Below are 16,645 nucleotides of genomic sequence, written 5' to 3' on the forward strand. Positions count from 1 at the left end.
TACAGGACCGTGCAACCTAGGTTCCCCTCACTATCTGGTGCGGTTTCTGTTTTCCTGACTGACACAGTAACTGTTTTAAGAACTTCTCTTCAAAAGAATGTAAAGCCAAACTACAGAGTAAGAGGAGATATTTTCAGTATATACATCAGAAAAAGGACTCATCTCCAAAATCAGTATGAAAAAGGCAGATGCCCCAACAGAAACTAGACAAGGGTTTGAAAAGATACTGCAAATAAAAATATCCCAAATGGTCTTTCAACATATGGAAATGTGGCTAACCTCATTAATCATCAGATATACAAATTAAAACCACAAAGCAATACCGCTGTACAACCGTGAGAATAGATAAAATGGGAAAGAACAGGCAGCACCAAATGTGAGAGAGAAAATGGAACAGTCAGACCTCTTACACACTGCGGGCACACACACTTGAAAAGAGGATTAGGAGCATCTCCTACAGCTGGACATCTGCACACCCACTGGCCCATCGACTACATTCCTAAGTATATACTGGACAGAAATTCACGCATTATCATAAGGTAGAGCCAAGAACATTCACAGCAGCATTATTCAACTATTGAGTCCAAACTGGAAACAACCCAAGTGTCTGGCAACAAGAGAATGGATTCATAAATCGTGGTGTATTCATATAATGCAATACTGTACAGCAATAATAATGAATGAACTCTTCCCTAAGCAACTAAATAAATAAGTCTTTAAAATATATTAAGCAAAAAACAAATTTTTAAAAAAGGCCAGACACCAAAAGGTATATGAGATATGATTCCATTTATAGGAAACATAAGAAGAGGCAAAACTGATCTTTGGTGTTCAAAGATAGCTGGGTCAGTGACTAATAGTTGGGAGGGAGATGAGGGAGCCCACTAGAGTCCTGGTAATGTCCTATCTCTTGATCTGGGTGCTTGCTGCACAATGCACTCGCTTTTTGAAAATTCACTGAGTTGCACACTTACAATCCATGCACTTTTCTATTGTGTGCTATATGCTGTATTTCAATGAAAAGCTTCCTTCCAAGAGAAGGAACTCAGATGTTGAGATTATCATATACAAAATATGTATATGTAAACTTACCCTGTTTAAAGAAATAAAACACACCTTGAAATATCTATAGAGAAAAATAAACTATAAACAGTAATGCCAGGTTTGTAAAATAACCAATTAGAATCTCCAGAAATGAAAAATGCAGTAAAGAAACTACAACTTCAGGCAAGCCGCTCTGCAATAGTCCTTGCAATATACCAGACACAACAGAAAAGGGAATCCAGCGAACCAGAAGACCAGTCAAAAGAAATTATTCAGGAAGTGGTACAAAGAACCAGGCAAGAGAGAGAAAATCTAGAAAAGAGCTAAGAGACACAGAACATAGAAAGAGAAGGGCTGACATGTGTTTAAAACAGCTCCAAGAAGAAAGGAGTAAGAATGAGGCAAAGGCATTATTTGAAAAGAAAACAGTTGAGAATCTTCCAGGACCAACTGAAGAATCCAGCTCATAGGTTCAGAAATGCAGTAAAAGAAAGAAGAAAGACATCACAAGGAAACCACCAACTCATCTCCCTTCTGAATAAAGATGTAGATGTCTTCAGCAAGACACTGGCAAACCAAATCCAACAACGTATCAAAAGGATACATCACAAACCAAGTGGGATTTGTCCCAGAAATGCAAGGTAGACTTAAGCACACAAAAATCAATCACCGAAATACACCAAATCCACAGACTAGGAGGCCAAACCACATGATCTTCTCAGCAGACATGCACAGAGCTCTGGACACTTGGAATAGCTGAGGAAGTGTCTCAGCAAATCCTCTTCCCAAAGACCCACACACTCAAAACAGGCCAAACCATTGTGTAGGAAAAAACACACACAGATGGTATCACTTAAAGCAAGAAAACGGGCATGAGGAAATCAGGACTATGGGTACTTGTGAGGGGGAAGGCAAGGGCCAGGTCAGGGGGATGTGGTGCAGACCACCGCCCCTGTCTGCTCAAAAAAGCAAGTGGGAACGCACCAGTGCTAGAAGCACAGCTCGGGTGGGCAGTGCCCACTTTACCATGTTCCATTGACCCCAGCGCTCGTGGTTTACACCCTTTCCTGCACATGGTCCCTTGCACCACAACTACAGTTACGCACACCCCACCTTGGCCTCAGAACCACATCGCCTTGCCTTTCTATGGCACAGAGGAAGCAGCCTGGCAGGCTGAGGGGCCTGCAGGAGACACTGGGGACCCCAGGAGCCAGGGACACGGTGCCAAGACTGCTCATGGTAACCATCTATACCAGCCTAGTCGACATCAGCAGTTCAGAAAGTGGGCTGCTGCAGGGATGAGTGGAGTCTCGTCCACTTCTTCCCGGTCCTTGGTGCGCCTCTGTCCTGTGCTCCCACCGCCTACTGCCAACCCTTCCACTTCCACCCACCAGTCTCCACAGCACACTTCCTTCTCTCTCCCCAAGGAGCTGCCAAGTGCTTCCTTACTGCAGGACACCTGGGAATTAATTCCCGGGGAAAATGGAAATATCCTAAGCCTCCTGAGCTTTCTCTCCATGTACCCTGGGAGGGATCCAGGAAAACTTCCAAGGGAACAGCGTCCCCCCGGACTCTGTCTATAGTGGCCCAGTCCTTAAGCTGTGTCATGGGTGCACAAATGGTTTGTTATGTTATTCTGTATCTGTTTTCCATGTGCTTGACTATCTCAAAATCCAGGACAGAGAGGTATGGGATGAGAAATAGAAACACTCTGTAAACATTCTAAAGACCACTCAACCTCACAAATACTCCAGGAACACAAACTGGAACAGAGGGAAACCATGTTCCTCTGTCAAATGAGCAGAGAATTTCAAATGATAGAATCATGTGATGGCGAGGAGACAGAGACGGACATTCTCAGTGCTGGTTGGAATGGAAAGTGGCACGGATCCACCCCCAGTTTTAGAAATAGCTATGGAGACATGTGGGCTACACCAATATTAGATATAGATGTATCACTATCTAAAACTATCTCCATTCTTCCACAAAGGAATCCCACTTTTAGGCTGTTGTCCTACAGGAAGAATCAGAAAGGGATCAAACACTTATGTACAAGATGTTTATATAAGCATAATTTATGGGAAAAAATGGAAATATTCTTAAAATCCAATAGGGATATGGCTAGATACACTCGTTCACTGGCATTAAAAATTATGTTCATAATATGAGCAAATAAATATGTGTTAAAAAAAAACAGAGGAGGGGCGCCTGGGGTCTCAGTCAGCTAAGCATCTGCCTTTGGCTCGGGCTGTGATTCCAGGGTTCCTGGGATGGAGCCCCACATCAGGCTCCTGGCTCAGCAGGGAGCCTGCTTCTCCCTCTCTCCCCTGCCTTTGCTCTCTCAAATAAATAAAATCTTTAAAAAATAAATAATAATTTTTAAACATTTATTTTTTTATTTTTATTTATTTATGATAGTCACAAAGGGAGAGAGAGAGAGAGAGGCAGAGACACAGGCAGAGGGAGAAGCAGGCTCCATGCACCAGGAGCCCGACGTGGGATTCGATCCCAGGTCTCCAGGATCGCGCCCTGGGCCAAAGGCAGGCGCCAAACCACTGCGCCACCCAGGGATCCCAATTTTTAAACATTTAAAAAAAACCAGAGGACATATAACTATATATGTAGCTTGATTTAAATTGTGTAAGAAAGTAAATATAACATTAAGAAGAGACTGGAATGATAGGAGAGGACATTTTAGGTGATGTTTATTCTCTTCTTTACACTCTCCCTATTTTCCAAATTTTCAACAATAGAAATGTCATTTTTTAAGTGCAGAGAAATTGCATATTTTTAAATTTTATTTTATTTAAATTCAGTTAATTAAACATATAGTGCAGTATTAGCTTCAGAGGTAGAGTTCAGTGATTCATCAGTTGCATATAACACCCAATGCTCATGACAAGTTTCTCCCTGAGAAATTCCATTTTAAAGCACTGATGAGCATTATTTCTGTGGTAAAACCTGGACCCTCTCACATGAATTTGAGTCTCAGTCTGAAAATGACATCCCCTCTTTAGAAGAAACTAATAAATCAATTGAGATAATGGGTAACCAACTAGATAAAATGCTCAAGCCATTTGTCACTTACAGATGGAAACAGAGCCTTCCAGAACTGTGGCCAAGAAAGAACAGTGTGGCAGAAGCAAGAGTTTTATTTAGCTGAACCCAAGGCCCTATCTGGTTCCCCCAAGATGACGAGATGACACTAAGCCCGCTCTCAGGGAGGACAGGGTGGCACAGTGACAGCTAGCACAGACTAACCTGCGGGCCGCTTTCCACTCTCACCCCAGCAGGTGGGCACCCCTGGGTCCAGGAGCAGCTCTTCCTGCCAGAGTGGAGCAGGGCCATCTTTCAGTAGGAATCCTGTCCCCAGAGAAAGGCCACTGTCCTCACTGACTGCTCTGCGCACCCCGCCCCTCCATTGCTGCTCTGGAATGAGCTCCCCAGGCTCACCCATCACTGCAGGTTGGAAGAGACAGCTGAGGACAATGCTTTGAAAGTAGAGCAAAAAGACAAAGATGAGAAACTGGGAGACAAAAAATCCAAAAAAACAGATCCAGAACCTGAATAACAGAAGAACCAGAAGAAATCATCAAGAGAATACCATATTTTTTAAGAACAGAAGATGATCATGAGTTTTTAGATGAAAATGGTCCATGAAAAGTCCAACACACGAGAGATTAAAAATGCATGAAGGCTCAAGATGTGCAAGGGGATAGGGATCCCTGGGTGCGCAGCGGTTTGGCGCCTGCCTTTGGCCCAGGGTGCGATCCTGGAGACCTGGGATCAAATCCCACATCGGGCTCCCGGTGCATGGAGCCTGCTTCTTCCTCTGCTCTCTCTCTCTCTCTCTCTCTGTGACTATCATAAATAAATAAAAATTTTAAAAAAGATAAAAAAAAAGATGTGCAAGTGGATATATTTTGAATAAATATCATAACAGTTAAAACAATTCTTTTTAAATAAGAAGGTAAGACTCTAACATCCGGGTACAAACATACCATCCCAAGGCACACATGTGACTCTTCAGAGCGAGGCTGGGGGCTGGGGAGGAAGCAGCATAAAGAAGTTATGTGCTTCCAGAAGGAGAAAAAAGCTACCGAGCATGAGGGGTGAGGAAACACAGCACCCAACAGCTTCTCAGAGGGCTCTGTAATGAGAAATGGGCCAATCCCTTCAAAATTCTAGGAAGAAAGCTGTTTTCATTCTAAAACTCTACACCCAGATATTAATCAAGCATTAAAGCAGGATAAAGACCTTTTTAGACACACAGGGTCTGAAGCAATTTTAATTCCCTTGCATACATACTCTCTCAGGAAGCTACCAACTCCACCAAGATGGAGTGAATAACCGAGACAAGGAAGTGGGGGGGACAAGGAGAAACAGGGGGTCCTTCCTCAGAGAGAGGCCCACGGGAATGATGTGGGGCAGCCAGCCCGCACTGAAATAAGGCAGACTCCAAAATGCTGGAGTTCGGGATGCCTGGGTGGCTCAACGGTTGAGCATCTGCCTTTGGCTCAGGACGTCATCCCAGAGTATCAGGATTGAGTCTCGCATCAGGTTCCCTGCATAGAGCCTGCTTCTCCCTCTGCCTATGTCTCTCCCACTGTGTGTCTCTCATGAATAGATAAATAAATCTTTTTAAAAATGCTGGAATTGGTAAAATACACCATATATCCGAGCATCCTGAAGTAAGGTAATTGGCAGAGAGCTGGGGAATACTGATTAGTGAGAAAGAGAATACAAACAAGAACCACAATAATTAACTTCAAAGAAACTAAAAGTTGGGCAAACAGAAAAAGTAATCCTTGTATACACCAACATTCAGTTGTGCAAAGGCGCACCTGGCCACAGAAATGTGCACCCTGGTCCTTTTTTTTTTTTTTTTTTTTAAGATTTATTTATTTATTTATTTATTTATTTATTTATTTATTCATTCATTCATTCATTCATTCATTCATTCATTCATTCATTCAGAGAGAAAGGCAGAGACACAAGCAGGCTCCTTGCAGGAAGCCCGACATGGGACTCGATCCCAGGTCTCCAGGATCACACCCCGGACTGCAGGCGGCGCTAAACCGCTGCGCCAACAGGGCTGCCCTGCACCCTAGTTCCTAATCCAACCACCACTCTGACGCCCTGAGAGCACCAGCCACGGGAGGTGGATGTTTTAACAAGAGCCATTCTCATCTTCATGGTAGGAAATCACTAGATGTGCCCCAAAATCAAAACAAAAAAATCAAGTATAGTAGGATAAGCTTGTTATTTTAAGCTATGGAATTAAATGACAAAGAAGAAATAGTCTCGGATGATACTGATTCCCTTGGAGGAGTGCAAAATTGGGAAGAGCAGGCTGGGGTGAGGAACTGTGTGTGTGGTCTTTGTTTTTGTTTTTAATCAGCAATAGGGAAGTACAGCCTTAACTGTGCACCTATGTAACTTTGGTAAAAATAAGTAAACTTTTTTTTAAGATTTTATTTTTCTTATGAAAGACACACATAGAGAGGCAGAGACAAAGAGGGAGAAGCAGGCTCCCTGCAGGGAGCCCTATGCAGAACTTGATCCTGGGACTCTGGGATCACGACCTGAGCCAAAGGCAGACCTCAACCACTGAGCCACCCACGTGCCCAGTAAGCATTTTTTTTTTAAGTAGGCTCCATGCCCAGCACAGAGCCCAATACAGGGCTCAAACTCATGACCCTGAGATCAACACCCTAGCTGAGATCAAGAGTCCTATGCTTAACCAACTGAGCCACCCAGACGCCCTAGTAAGTAAATGTTTTTAAAGGTATATCCCCTTCAACTTACTAAACGAATGAACGAAGGCACACACTTAGGGTAGACATGTCCTCTGTCCCTAGATACACCTTTCTTTAGATTTTAAATTCTTGACATTGTTTGCATCTTTGAAGCTAGAAAGCATCCTATATGCACGTGGCATGTCAGCTCAGCAGCAGCTGTGATGTGAGAACTCCCACATCTCCTCCCGTCCAGGGGTGAGATGGGGGAGACCCTACAATATTTCAGCCAGATAAGAATTATTTGAAGAAGGAACATGAGCTCTGTCATGTGCAAAACTTTCAGGATTTCATGCCAACACTGGGAAGAAAATCGCAGAGATCACAGTGGAGCACTCTCCTCAGAAACTCTGCCTTTCTGGAGCTCCTGAGGGTGCAGAAGACGATGCTGTGTGCATTCTGATGGGCCCAGGGTTGAAAAGGAGAATTAGACGCTGGATTTATTTCACTCAGATTTATCTTTTCATGTATGCACAAAACGGATACAGATAAAAATCCATGTTTAAATAAATCTTTAGGTTTACTAGAACTCTTTAAGGAAGTACAAAACTGGGATCCCTGGGTGGCGCAGTGGTTTGGCGCCTGCCTTTGGCCCAGGGTGTGATCCCGGAAACCCGGGATCAAATCCCAAGTCGGGTTCCTGGTGCATGGAGCCTGCTTCTCCCTCTGCATATGTCTCTGCCTCTCTCTCTCTCTCTCTCTCTCTCTCTGTGTGACTATCATAAAAAAAATTTTTTAATTAAATTAAATTTAAAAAAAAAGGAAGTACAAAACTAAGAATCCTAAAGTAATACTAAAGCCTTGTGTCTGGTTTAATGAATAGCCCTTTATATTTTGTGGTAAATAAGACATATCATTAATTTTAGTGGTTAAGGCGGCACCTGGGTGGCTCAGCAGTTGAGCATCTGCCTTTGATTTGGGTCATGATCCCAGCGTCCTGGGATCAAGTCCCGTATCAGAATCCCTGCAAGGAGCCTACTTCTCCCTCTGCCTATGTCTCTGCCTCTCTGTGTGTCTCTCATGAATAAAATCTTTAAAAATTTTAGTGGTTAAGACATATTTATTTTAATGGTAATACATATAACTGTATTGCAAAATTGTTCTTAATGATCCCAAAATATACATAGATAGCGCTCCATCCACACCATGGAATATTCCATAATCCCTATAATGAATGAATGAGAACTGTAATAGATGTGGAAGAAGTTTGGCAGGAAAACGAAATATGTGATCCCATCACTAAAACAACAACCTTGAACCCAAAACATGTGCATGAACACACTCGAGTAGGTCCACACCTACTCAAGCGCCCAAGCGCAGAAAAACTACAGAAGGCCACTGTGGTGGACAGGGTTCTAGGATGACCTCTGTTGTCTCCGCCTCCTGGGATTACTCCCATCCTTGTGTTCAAGGGCAAAGAGATTTTGCAGATGTAATTAAGGTCCTGGCAGGATTGATCTTAAGATACGGAGACAATCCAGGGGGCCCGACCTAATCACCTGAGTGCCATCAAAGCAGGGAGTTTTGTCCAGTCGGTCACAGGAAGCAGAATTACCCTGTGAGAAGGGTTTGGACAAGGGGGTGCTCTACTGTGGTGCTGGGAGGGAGCCCTGGTCTACAGCAAGCAGCAGCAGCAGCAGGAGGAGAGGCAGAGGCCAGATGGAGACCCAGTCCTACAACCCCGAGGAACTGAATGCTGCCAATAACCTGTGGACTTGCAAGACAGCAGCCCCTAAGTGAGCAGAGGGTCCAGCTCCCCCTGAGCCAGACTCCCAACTCACTGAAACTGTGAGGCAATAGTTTTAAGCCACTAGATTTGTGGTTATTTGTTACAGGGATGACAGTAGACTCTCATCCTGGGAAATGAGGCACTGCTGTAACAAATACCTACAATGGGGAAGGTACTTCCAAGTCAGGCAGCAGGAAGAATTCGAAGAGCACAGAGCAGAAAGAGTCCAGAGGGCCATTAGGCTATTCACAGAAACATGGGCTGAAAGACGCTGCTGGTAAGAGCTTAGAAGACAATGAGGAACATTTCCTCAAACTGCCTTCGTGAAAGCAGAACCTGCTGTGGGCAACTTGCCCTGGGAATCTAGACTTGGAGAGGGCTGCAGTGGAAGCTCAGAAGGACACGGGATGGGGATGTGTTCCTGGGGATCTGGGAAGGGGGCCTGGTTGTGCAGAAAGGACCTGGAACTAAAGGCCTGAAAAGACCTCTCAGCAGAAGTGGCCCACTTTCTTCTTGCTACCTGTCAGGAGAACCAAAGAGCAGAGAATCAAAACGGAACTGGGACTGGATGACTGCACATCCTCAGCCTCTCCGCGTGACAAGAGAGGCCAAGAGTCAGAACCTGCTGCTGGAGAATGGCGCCCAGACAAGGCTCAGAGCCCTGCCTATTCCTCTCCTGGCGTCTTGTAGGGATCTGGAGTCAGAGAGCTGAGCCATACAAAGACCCTTTCAAGAGACCAAGGGTGCTCCTCATCAAACTATGGGCATCGGAGCAGCTTACAAGCCCCCTCACATCTCAGTAGAAGCTAGAAGTGGAGAAGGGCCACATCAGAAGCATCGCCTGTGGGTGTGGCTTGTGTGACAGGTGAATGCCCCTGGAATCCGTGCACAGCACAGGCCCCAGGTTCTCGAGAAGCAGCAACTCAGACTAGGGCAGAGGGAGCCTGGCATGGAAGGAGGCTCCTGACAGGCTGAAGGCTGAGGAAGCCACTTGCAGGGCTGCGGAGGAGTCCCATCTTTCGGGAAAAACAAAGGACGGCTCAGAGCCCAGAGAACGGCAGGCAGAGTGCTCCAAGCCTTGAAATTTAACCATGGACTCCAGCTGCAGTTTGCCTTGCTGGATTTCAAAAACTGCCTGGACTTGGCGACTCCTTCTCGCCATCCGCTGCCCTCTTTCTGACCCAGAACACCATGACTCTTGTCCTGCACCTGGCCACCCACTGCAATCTGGGAGCCTCTGGTTCCACAGGCTCAGGGGTAGGGAGGTCTGTGCCTTGCACCTGTGGAGCTCCACTTACTGGATGTTACTGGATGTACTCAGACACCTGCTCCACATCTGACTTACATTATGTACATGATGGACATTTGGACTTGAGCTGATGCACAATGGCATGAGGCTGTGAGGCCTGAGGATGACTAGAGCCTTTAGCCATTGCTATGGATATAGCTATGGCTCTTGGGTAGCCAGACCTAGGATGACCCCCAGTGACCCTTGCCCTCGTATAATCACCTCCCCTGAGCGTGGGAGGGACCTATAAATGTGGAAGCCATCATGCCCCCAGTGATGCTTTGTTTTATGGCAAAGGAAGTAACTAATCAGTTCAGTTCACTCTGGGTTCATCAAAAGGGTGGTTATCCAGGTGGGCCTAACCCAAGCACATGAACGTTTAAAAGCTGAGAGGAAGTCAAAGATTCAAAGATTCAAAGAATGAGGGAGGGCTGGTGCAACACTGCTGACCAGAAGGGATGGCGGGGGGGGAAGTGCAGGGGGTGACACACATGGATAGAAGGTGGGAGCAACCCCAAGACAACAGCCAGCAGGGAAATGGGAACCTCAGTCTGACAACCACAAGGAACTGAATTCTGCCAACGGTAAGGATGAGCCTCCTGACGAGAACCTGGCCTGGCTGACACCTTGCTTGGATCTGACCTTGTGATACCCTGTGATTCCAGCCACACCATGTCAGACTTCTGATTTGTGTGCTAAGGAATGGGCATTGTTTTAAGCTGCTATGCTTGTGGTAATGTATTACATAGCAAGGGAAAACTAATACAGGTCTGTACTAGGCTAGTACCATGAAATCAGGAGGAATCAGAATGGCAGAGGCACTTATGTGGGAGAGAGCAGAATTCCATGGTAAAAAAAAAAAAAAAAAAAAAAGTTTATACCATATGAAGGCATTTATATAAAATAAAGTGTAAGAAGTGTGAGTGTGTCTATTAGCATTATTTCCCTAAAATATAACAGTCTAATCAGGACCAGTCAGATGACTTTGGACAAGGACAGCATTCCCACTGAAAATAAGGAACACTGGCGATATGGGGCATAAGCAACCAAGGAAGAAACTGTCAGGCCAAAATCTGAACAAAAAGAACCCAGAGGTGGGAGTTTCTGAAGCTACTTTTGTCCTGCAAACATTGGCCAGTTCCAGAGAACAAGAGCAGTGGTACTGTAAGAAATCAAAGCCCTGGGCTTGCTGTGTTGGAGCCTCTACAGGAGACCCTCCCCGCTTGCTCGTTCTTCCCTCCTCTGGCTCTGATAGGAAAGTCTTCTTGGTTTCATAAAATGCTGCTCCTTTCCCTGTCCTCTGGAAGTCGGAGGTGCAGTACTGGAATGATCCTGTCCTTGAGTATGAGGAAGAACTGGATAGACCTTGGGTCCAGCGTTTTCACGGTTGGGTTGGGTTGGGAGTGCATCCAAATTGCTCACGCACTCTCTCTCTCAGGGAAACTGTCCAGGTTTTTAAGTCTTTCTTGAGTGAGCTTTAAACAGGCTTTTTCTAGAAGATTGTCCATTTTGTCTAAGCTTTCAAATTCACTAGCAAAAAGCTATCTATAAGATCCTCTTAAAAAAAAAAAAAAAAACCTTACTGGACAACCCGGGTGGCTCAGCGGTTTAGTGCTGCTTTTAGCCCAGGGCGTGATCCTGGAGACCCGGGATCGAGTCCCACGTCAGGATCCCTGCATGGAACCTACTTCTCCCTCTGCCTGTGTCTCTGCCTCTCTCTCTCTCTCTCTCTCTCTCCCTCTGTGTGTCTCTCATGAATAAATAAAATCTTTACAACAACAACAAAAACCCTCCTACTGTAGCTGTAGCCCTTTCACATCTCTGAGACTGCTCCTATGTACCATCTTCCTTTTCTTCATCAGTCTTCCCAGTTTTGACTACTAGTCTTTTCAAAGAACCTACTTTTCATTTTATTGATCCTCTCTCCTCCATGTCTTAATGCAGTAGGCAGATAGCTCATCAGTGTTTAGGCTTTAGCATAAGCATTTAAAGCTATGGCCCTCCTTGGGATTCCTGGGTGGCTCTGTAGGTTAAGCATCCTACTTTTGGTTTCGGCTCCGGTCATGATGGAAGGATCATGAGATTGAGCCCCATGTTGGTCTCCACACTCAGCACAGAGTCTGTTTGAGATTCTCCCTCCCTCTGCCCCTCCTCCAACTTGTGCTCACACTCTCTCTCAAATCTTTTTGTGTGTGTGTGCCTTTGCACAACTGAAGGCTGGTGTATACAAGGATTACTTTTTCTGTTTGCCCAACTTTTAATTTCTTTGAAGTTAATTATTGTGGTTCTTGTTTGTATTCTCTTTTATACTAATCAGTATTCCACAGCTCTCTGCCAATTACCTTACTTCAGGGTGCTTGGATATATCGTGTATTTTACCAATTCCAGCATTTTTTTAAAGATTTTTTCATTCATTCATTCATTCATTCATTCATTCATGAGAGACACAGAGAGAGGCAGAGACATAGGCAGAGGGAAAAGTAGGCTCCCTGCAAGGAGCCTGATATGGAGCTTGATCCTTTACTTTGACTCCCACCCTGAGTCAAAGGCAGACACTCAACCGCTGAGCCACCCAGGCATCCCTCAAATAAATAAAATCTAAAATAAAGCTATAGCCCTCCTTCTAAATCCTGTATCAGCTGCATTCCACAAGTTCTGATTCATAGGAAAGTCTTTCTTGATCCCTGAGTTACTTTGAAATATTTTAACTTCTGAATATCTGAGTGCTGTGTAAGAGATGGCCATCACTGCTGGTCAGGACCCATTCTCTCCTCCTTCCTAATAGTATCATGGTGAGGAGTGACGAGCTGATGTACTCAGCTCACAAAAACTACCTTTTCCAGTCTTTCTTGCAGATAGGCATGGCCAGTGATTGGTGGTCAGTGAGCAATGAGGCCATGTTCCCATTGCAACTTCTAGGAAAGTTCCACAGGAGGAGGATACGGTTTGCAGGGATAACCTTTGCCTGGCCCCCTCTTCCTGCCTTCTTCCTGTCCTCAACGCAGATGTGATGGCAGTGGCCCTGTAATTATCCTGTACTTGAGGGGATCTTCCAGACTGCAGGCATGAACTAGAATGGTAGGACTGAACGTGGAAGGAGCCTTGGGTCCCTGGTGACCTAGAAAGCCACATATTGGCCCTGAACCTACCACCGCTGTAATGTGAAGGAAAAGAAACCTGTCTTGGATTCACCAGTTACCTGGCCAAATGCAGCTCCTGACTGACGCAGAGGCTTCTAAGATACCACTTTGGTATTTGATTTCTGAACAGAGAATAGTTCACGTATATGAAAGCATTTATAACTTAGACTAAAAATAAATACTGCTCCATCTACCACCTAACTTAAAAAGATGAAACATTGGGATGCCTGGGTGGCTCAGCAGTTGAGCATCTACCTTTGGCTCAGGGTATGATCCCAGGTCAAGGGATCGAGTCCTGCATCAGGCTCCCTGCAAGGAGCCTGCCTCTGTGTCTTTCATGAATAAATAAACAAAATAAAATCTAAAATAAATAAATAAATAAATAAATAAATAAATAAATAAAAGCTGGTTCATTTTAGGCTCACTATATTCTCTAAACTACAGCTCTCTGCCTTCTCCCCACCTCTCATCTCACCAAAAGAAACCACTACCCTGGACTCTGTGATTAACATTCCCTTTTTCCTAATTTACAGTTAGACCACACATTTTTGTAACCTTAAGTTATACTGCTCTACTTAGTATAACATTATTTTTCTGCTATTTTCTTTTTTCCTCAATATTCTGATACACCTCTACACTGATGCATGTAGCTATGGTTCATCTAATCTCACAATTCTACACCGTTCATTGCATGAATACACCACTATCTATCCACTTCCCCACTTATGGTTTTGTGAGTTATTTCAAGCTTTAAGTTATTACAAAATGCTGCTACCAAAACTCCCATACTGATCTCCTGGTGATCCATGGGACAGAGTCTCTAGGAGAGTGCTTCCTGACTCTTCTGACACGATGGCACGTGTAGAAAACGATATTTTCATGAATACTGGAAGAACACCAGAGGGGTGTAGAGTTCTGGATGAAGCTGCAGAGGGGCCCACAGACTGGCACCATGAAGATTCAGTGCCTCCCAGCCCAGCGGCAGAGGCAGGCCCAAGCAGGCCCACAGTGCTAGTTAAGTCCAAACTGTCTCCCAAAAGGAACACAGCATTTCCCCCCTGTGTAGACCCTGCGTTAGAGCTCCCATAGCTCCCCCTCCTCCACAAGCCCGGATGTTGTCAGACATTCGGTAAGACAAATTTCTATGCACTCAAGTCATGTTTCCTCACTGCTAATGAGATGGGGTATCTTTCTGTGCAGTCTATTTCTAGATTCTCTTCTGAGACACTGATTTATTTCTTTTGCCCAGGTTTTATTAGGTAAAATCTGTTGTTCTTGAACGGATTGTTTTTGGCATCCTTGATACAATCCAGATAGTAATCATTTGTCAGTTTTATGTATTCTAACATCTCCCTATTTGAGCCTGTTTTTCACCTTTCACTGTTCATTATTTAATACAATTAACAGATTCTGTTCATCAGTCTTTAATGGTTTGAGCTTTTTTTGTCTTCTTCAGGAAATTCTTCCCTAAGTTATTTGTCATTGAATTTAGTAAACAAAAACAAAACAAAACAAACAAAAAAAACCACACACACCTGTTTTGTAGTCAGAGAACATGCTCTGTGAATCAGATATTCTACAATATGCTGAGTCTTACTTTCTGATCAAGCAGGAGGTTAATTTTTGCACATGCCCAATGCTTATTTGAGAATAATATGCACTTTCCAATTTTTGGGTGGAAGGTACTATAATAAATGTCCAATAGATCAGGGATGACAAACACCGGCCAGGGGGGGATGGGTAACAAATCCAGCCCTGGCCATCTGTTTACATATCATCTCTGGCTTCCTGTACTCCACAAAGGCGGAGTTAAGTAGTTGAGACAAAGACCATATGGCCTCACAAAGCTGAAAATATTTACTATCTGGCCCTTTATAGGAAAAGCCTGCCAATCTCTGTTGCGCTCAAAACTGTTCCCCTCCCCCTTTTTCTTTGGTCTGCTTGATATCAATTAATGAAAGGGCTGCTTTAAAATCTTCTATAACTGGGCAGCCCAGGTGGCTCAGCGGTTTAGTGCCACCTTTGGCCCGGGGCCTGATCCTGGAGACCCAGGATCGAGTCCCACATCGGGTTCCCTGGGTAGAGCCTACTTCTCCCTCTACCTGTGTCTCTGCCTCTCTCTGTCTCTGTCTCTCTCTCTCTCTCTGTCTCTCAATAAATAAAATCTTAAAAATATATATAAAAAATAAAAATGTTAACAATGACACTTCAGCAATTTTGCTAATCCTTGCTTGTTATGTTACTTTATATTGAGGTTAGTTTATTAGATAAGAGTAAGTTTTAAATTGTTCCATTTTCCTGGTATATTACTTTTTCTTTCATTAGAGCAGTGGTCACTCTTGTCCCTAGTTGTTACTTCTGCTCTGAAATCTGTCTGGATGACCTGGTCACTCTAGCAGTTTCTTTTCCTTAGCGTGTATTTTTTCCATTCTTTGGTATCTTGCATTTTGGATGTGTCTCTCATAAATAGCAAACAGCTGCACTCAGTTTTTCCATGGAATCTGACACTCTTTTTGTCAGGAAGTCTGGTCCATTTGTTATATAAAGTGACATATATTTGGTTTCATTTCCATCATCTTAGACGATATTTTCTTTTTACCTGTTTTTTCTATCCTCCTCCTCTATCCTCCTTAAAATTTTTTTCACTCCATTTTTTACCTTATGAAAGTTTTAACCTTTTCACATGTTCCCCTAACATTATAACATGACTTCTAGAGTTAATAAAGTCAAAAATTTCAGCAGTGTCTTTATCCTCCTCCACAACAATGTAAGAGCATCTGAACTCTTATTGTCAGATTTAAACCCCTTTCCTTGCCTCTTTGCTGTTTATTTTTATTGTGTTTTCAATGGAGAAATACATCATCTGTTTCCAAAATAGCGCTTGAAAAATACAAGGGGTACAGGTTCTATAAAACAAAGCCAACTCCTGCCATGAGACACTATGTACATCATGTGAAAAAACTAGTCTGATATTCAGAAAACTCTAAGTTTCCAGCTTGGTTAAACAAGTATAGTTACATGAAACACTTAATAAACTAATTTTCCCCCAAAGTGTAAACAAAATGACAAGACCACATCTGTGCCTGGCAATTCCAGCCAGACACCTCAACTCTCTGAAATACACAGCTCCTGTGCACACTTTGCCCAACTTATTGTAGCAGAAGGGCAAGATATCTTGACTGCACAGGCAAATATGTGGGCAATAGGGACACTGTGTACTCAACATCACAAAGTAGGGGTAAAAAGAAAGCCTCAGTTACTGCAGAGCCTATAAGGAAGAAGACTATATTCCAACTTTGGAAAGTTAATCTAGAAGGATAGAGAAAGGGTTTAAGAAATTATAGTTTCACATGAAAAATGCACACATGGTAGAAAGGAACACAGTTGGGGGAGGGTAGGAATCAGAACCAGGCTAACCAGGAAACCTGTCAGGCTCGCTGTGTCTAGATTCAGACAGACCAAGTTTCCATTCATCTACATCTGTTGCCATTCATGTGTCCTAAACACAGATGTTTTGCTGCTTAATTATGAGTGGCCTTTCATTTTTTAATTTAAAAGAAGGTATTCCTAACCTCTCGTAGGATAAAAAAACAGAAAGCTGACTAGATGTCAAGTACTTGCTAGAAACTATTTTGTATTTCAATGT

At 43.8% G+C, this 16,645-nt stretch overlaps 1 protein-coding gene across 11 annotated transcripts in view; it reads right to left on the reverse strand.

The window, feature by feature from the left end:
* The window catches only part of LOC140638837 (monocyte to macrophage differentiation factor 2-like), a 127,126-nt gene that overhangs the window by 32,650 nt on the left and 77,831 nt on the right, over positions 1 to 16,645 (reverse strand). The gene's annotated exons all lie outside the window — the stretch shown is intronic.

Source organism: Canis lupus, chromosome 8 (assembly GCF_048164855.1).
Source record: "Canis lupus baileyi chromosome 8, mCanLup2.hap1, whole genome shotgun sequence".
Classification (NCBI taxonomy): Eukaryota; Metazoa; Chordata; class Mammalia; order Carnivora; family Canidae; genus Canis; species Canis lupus.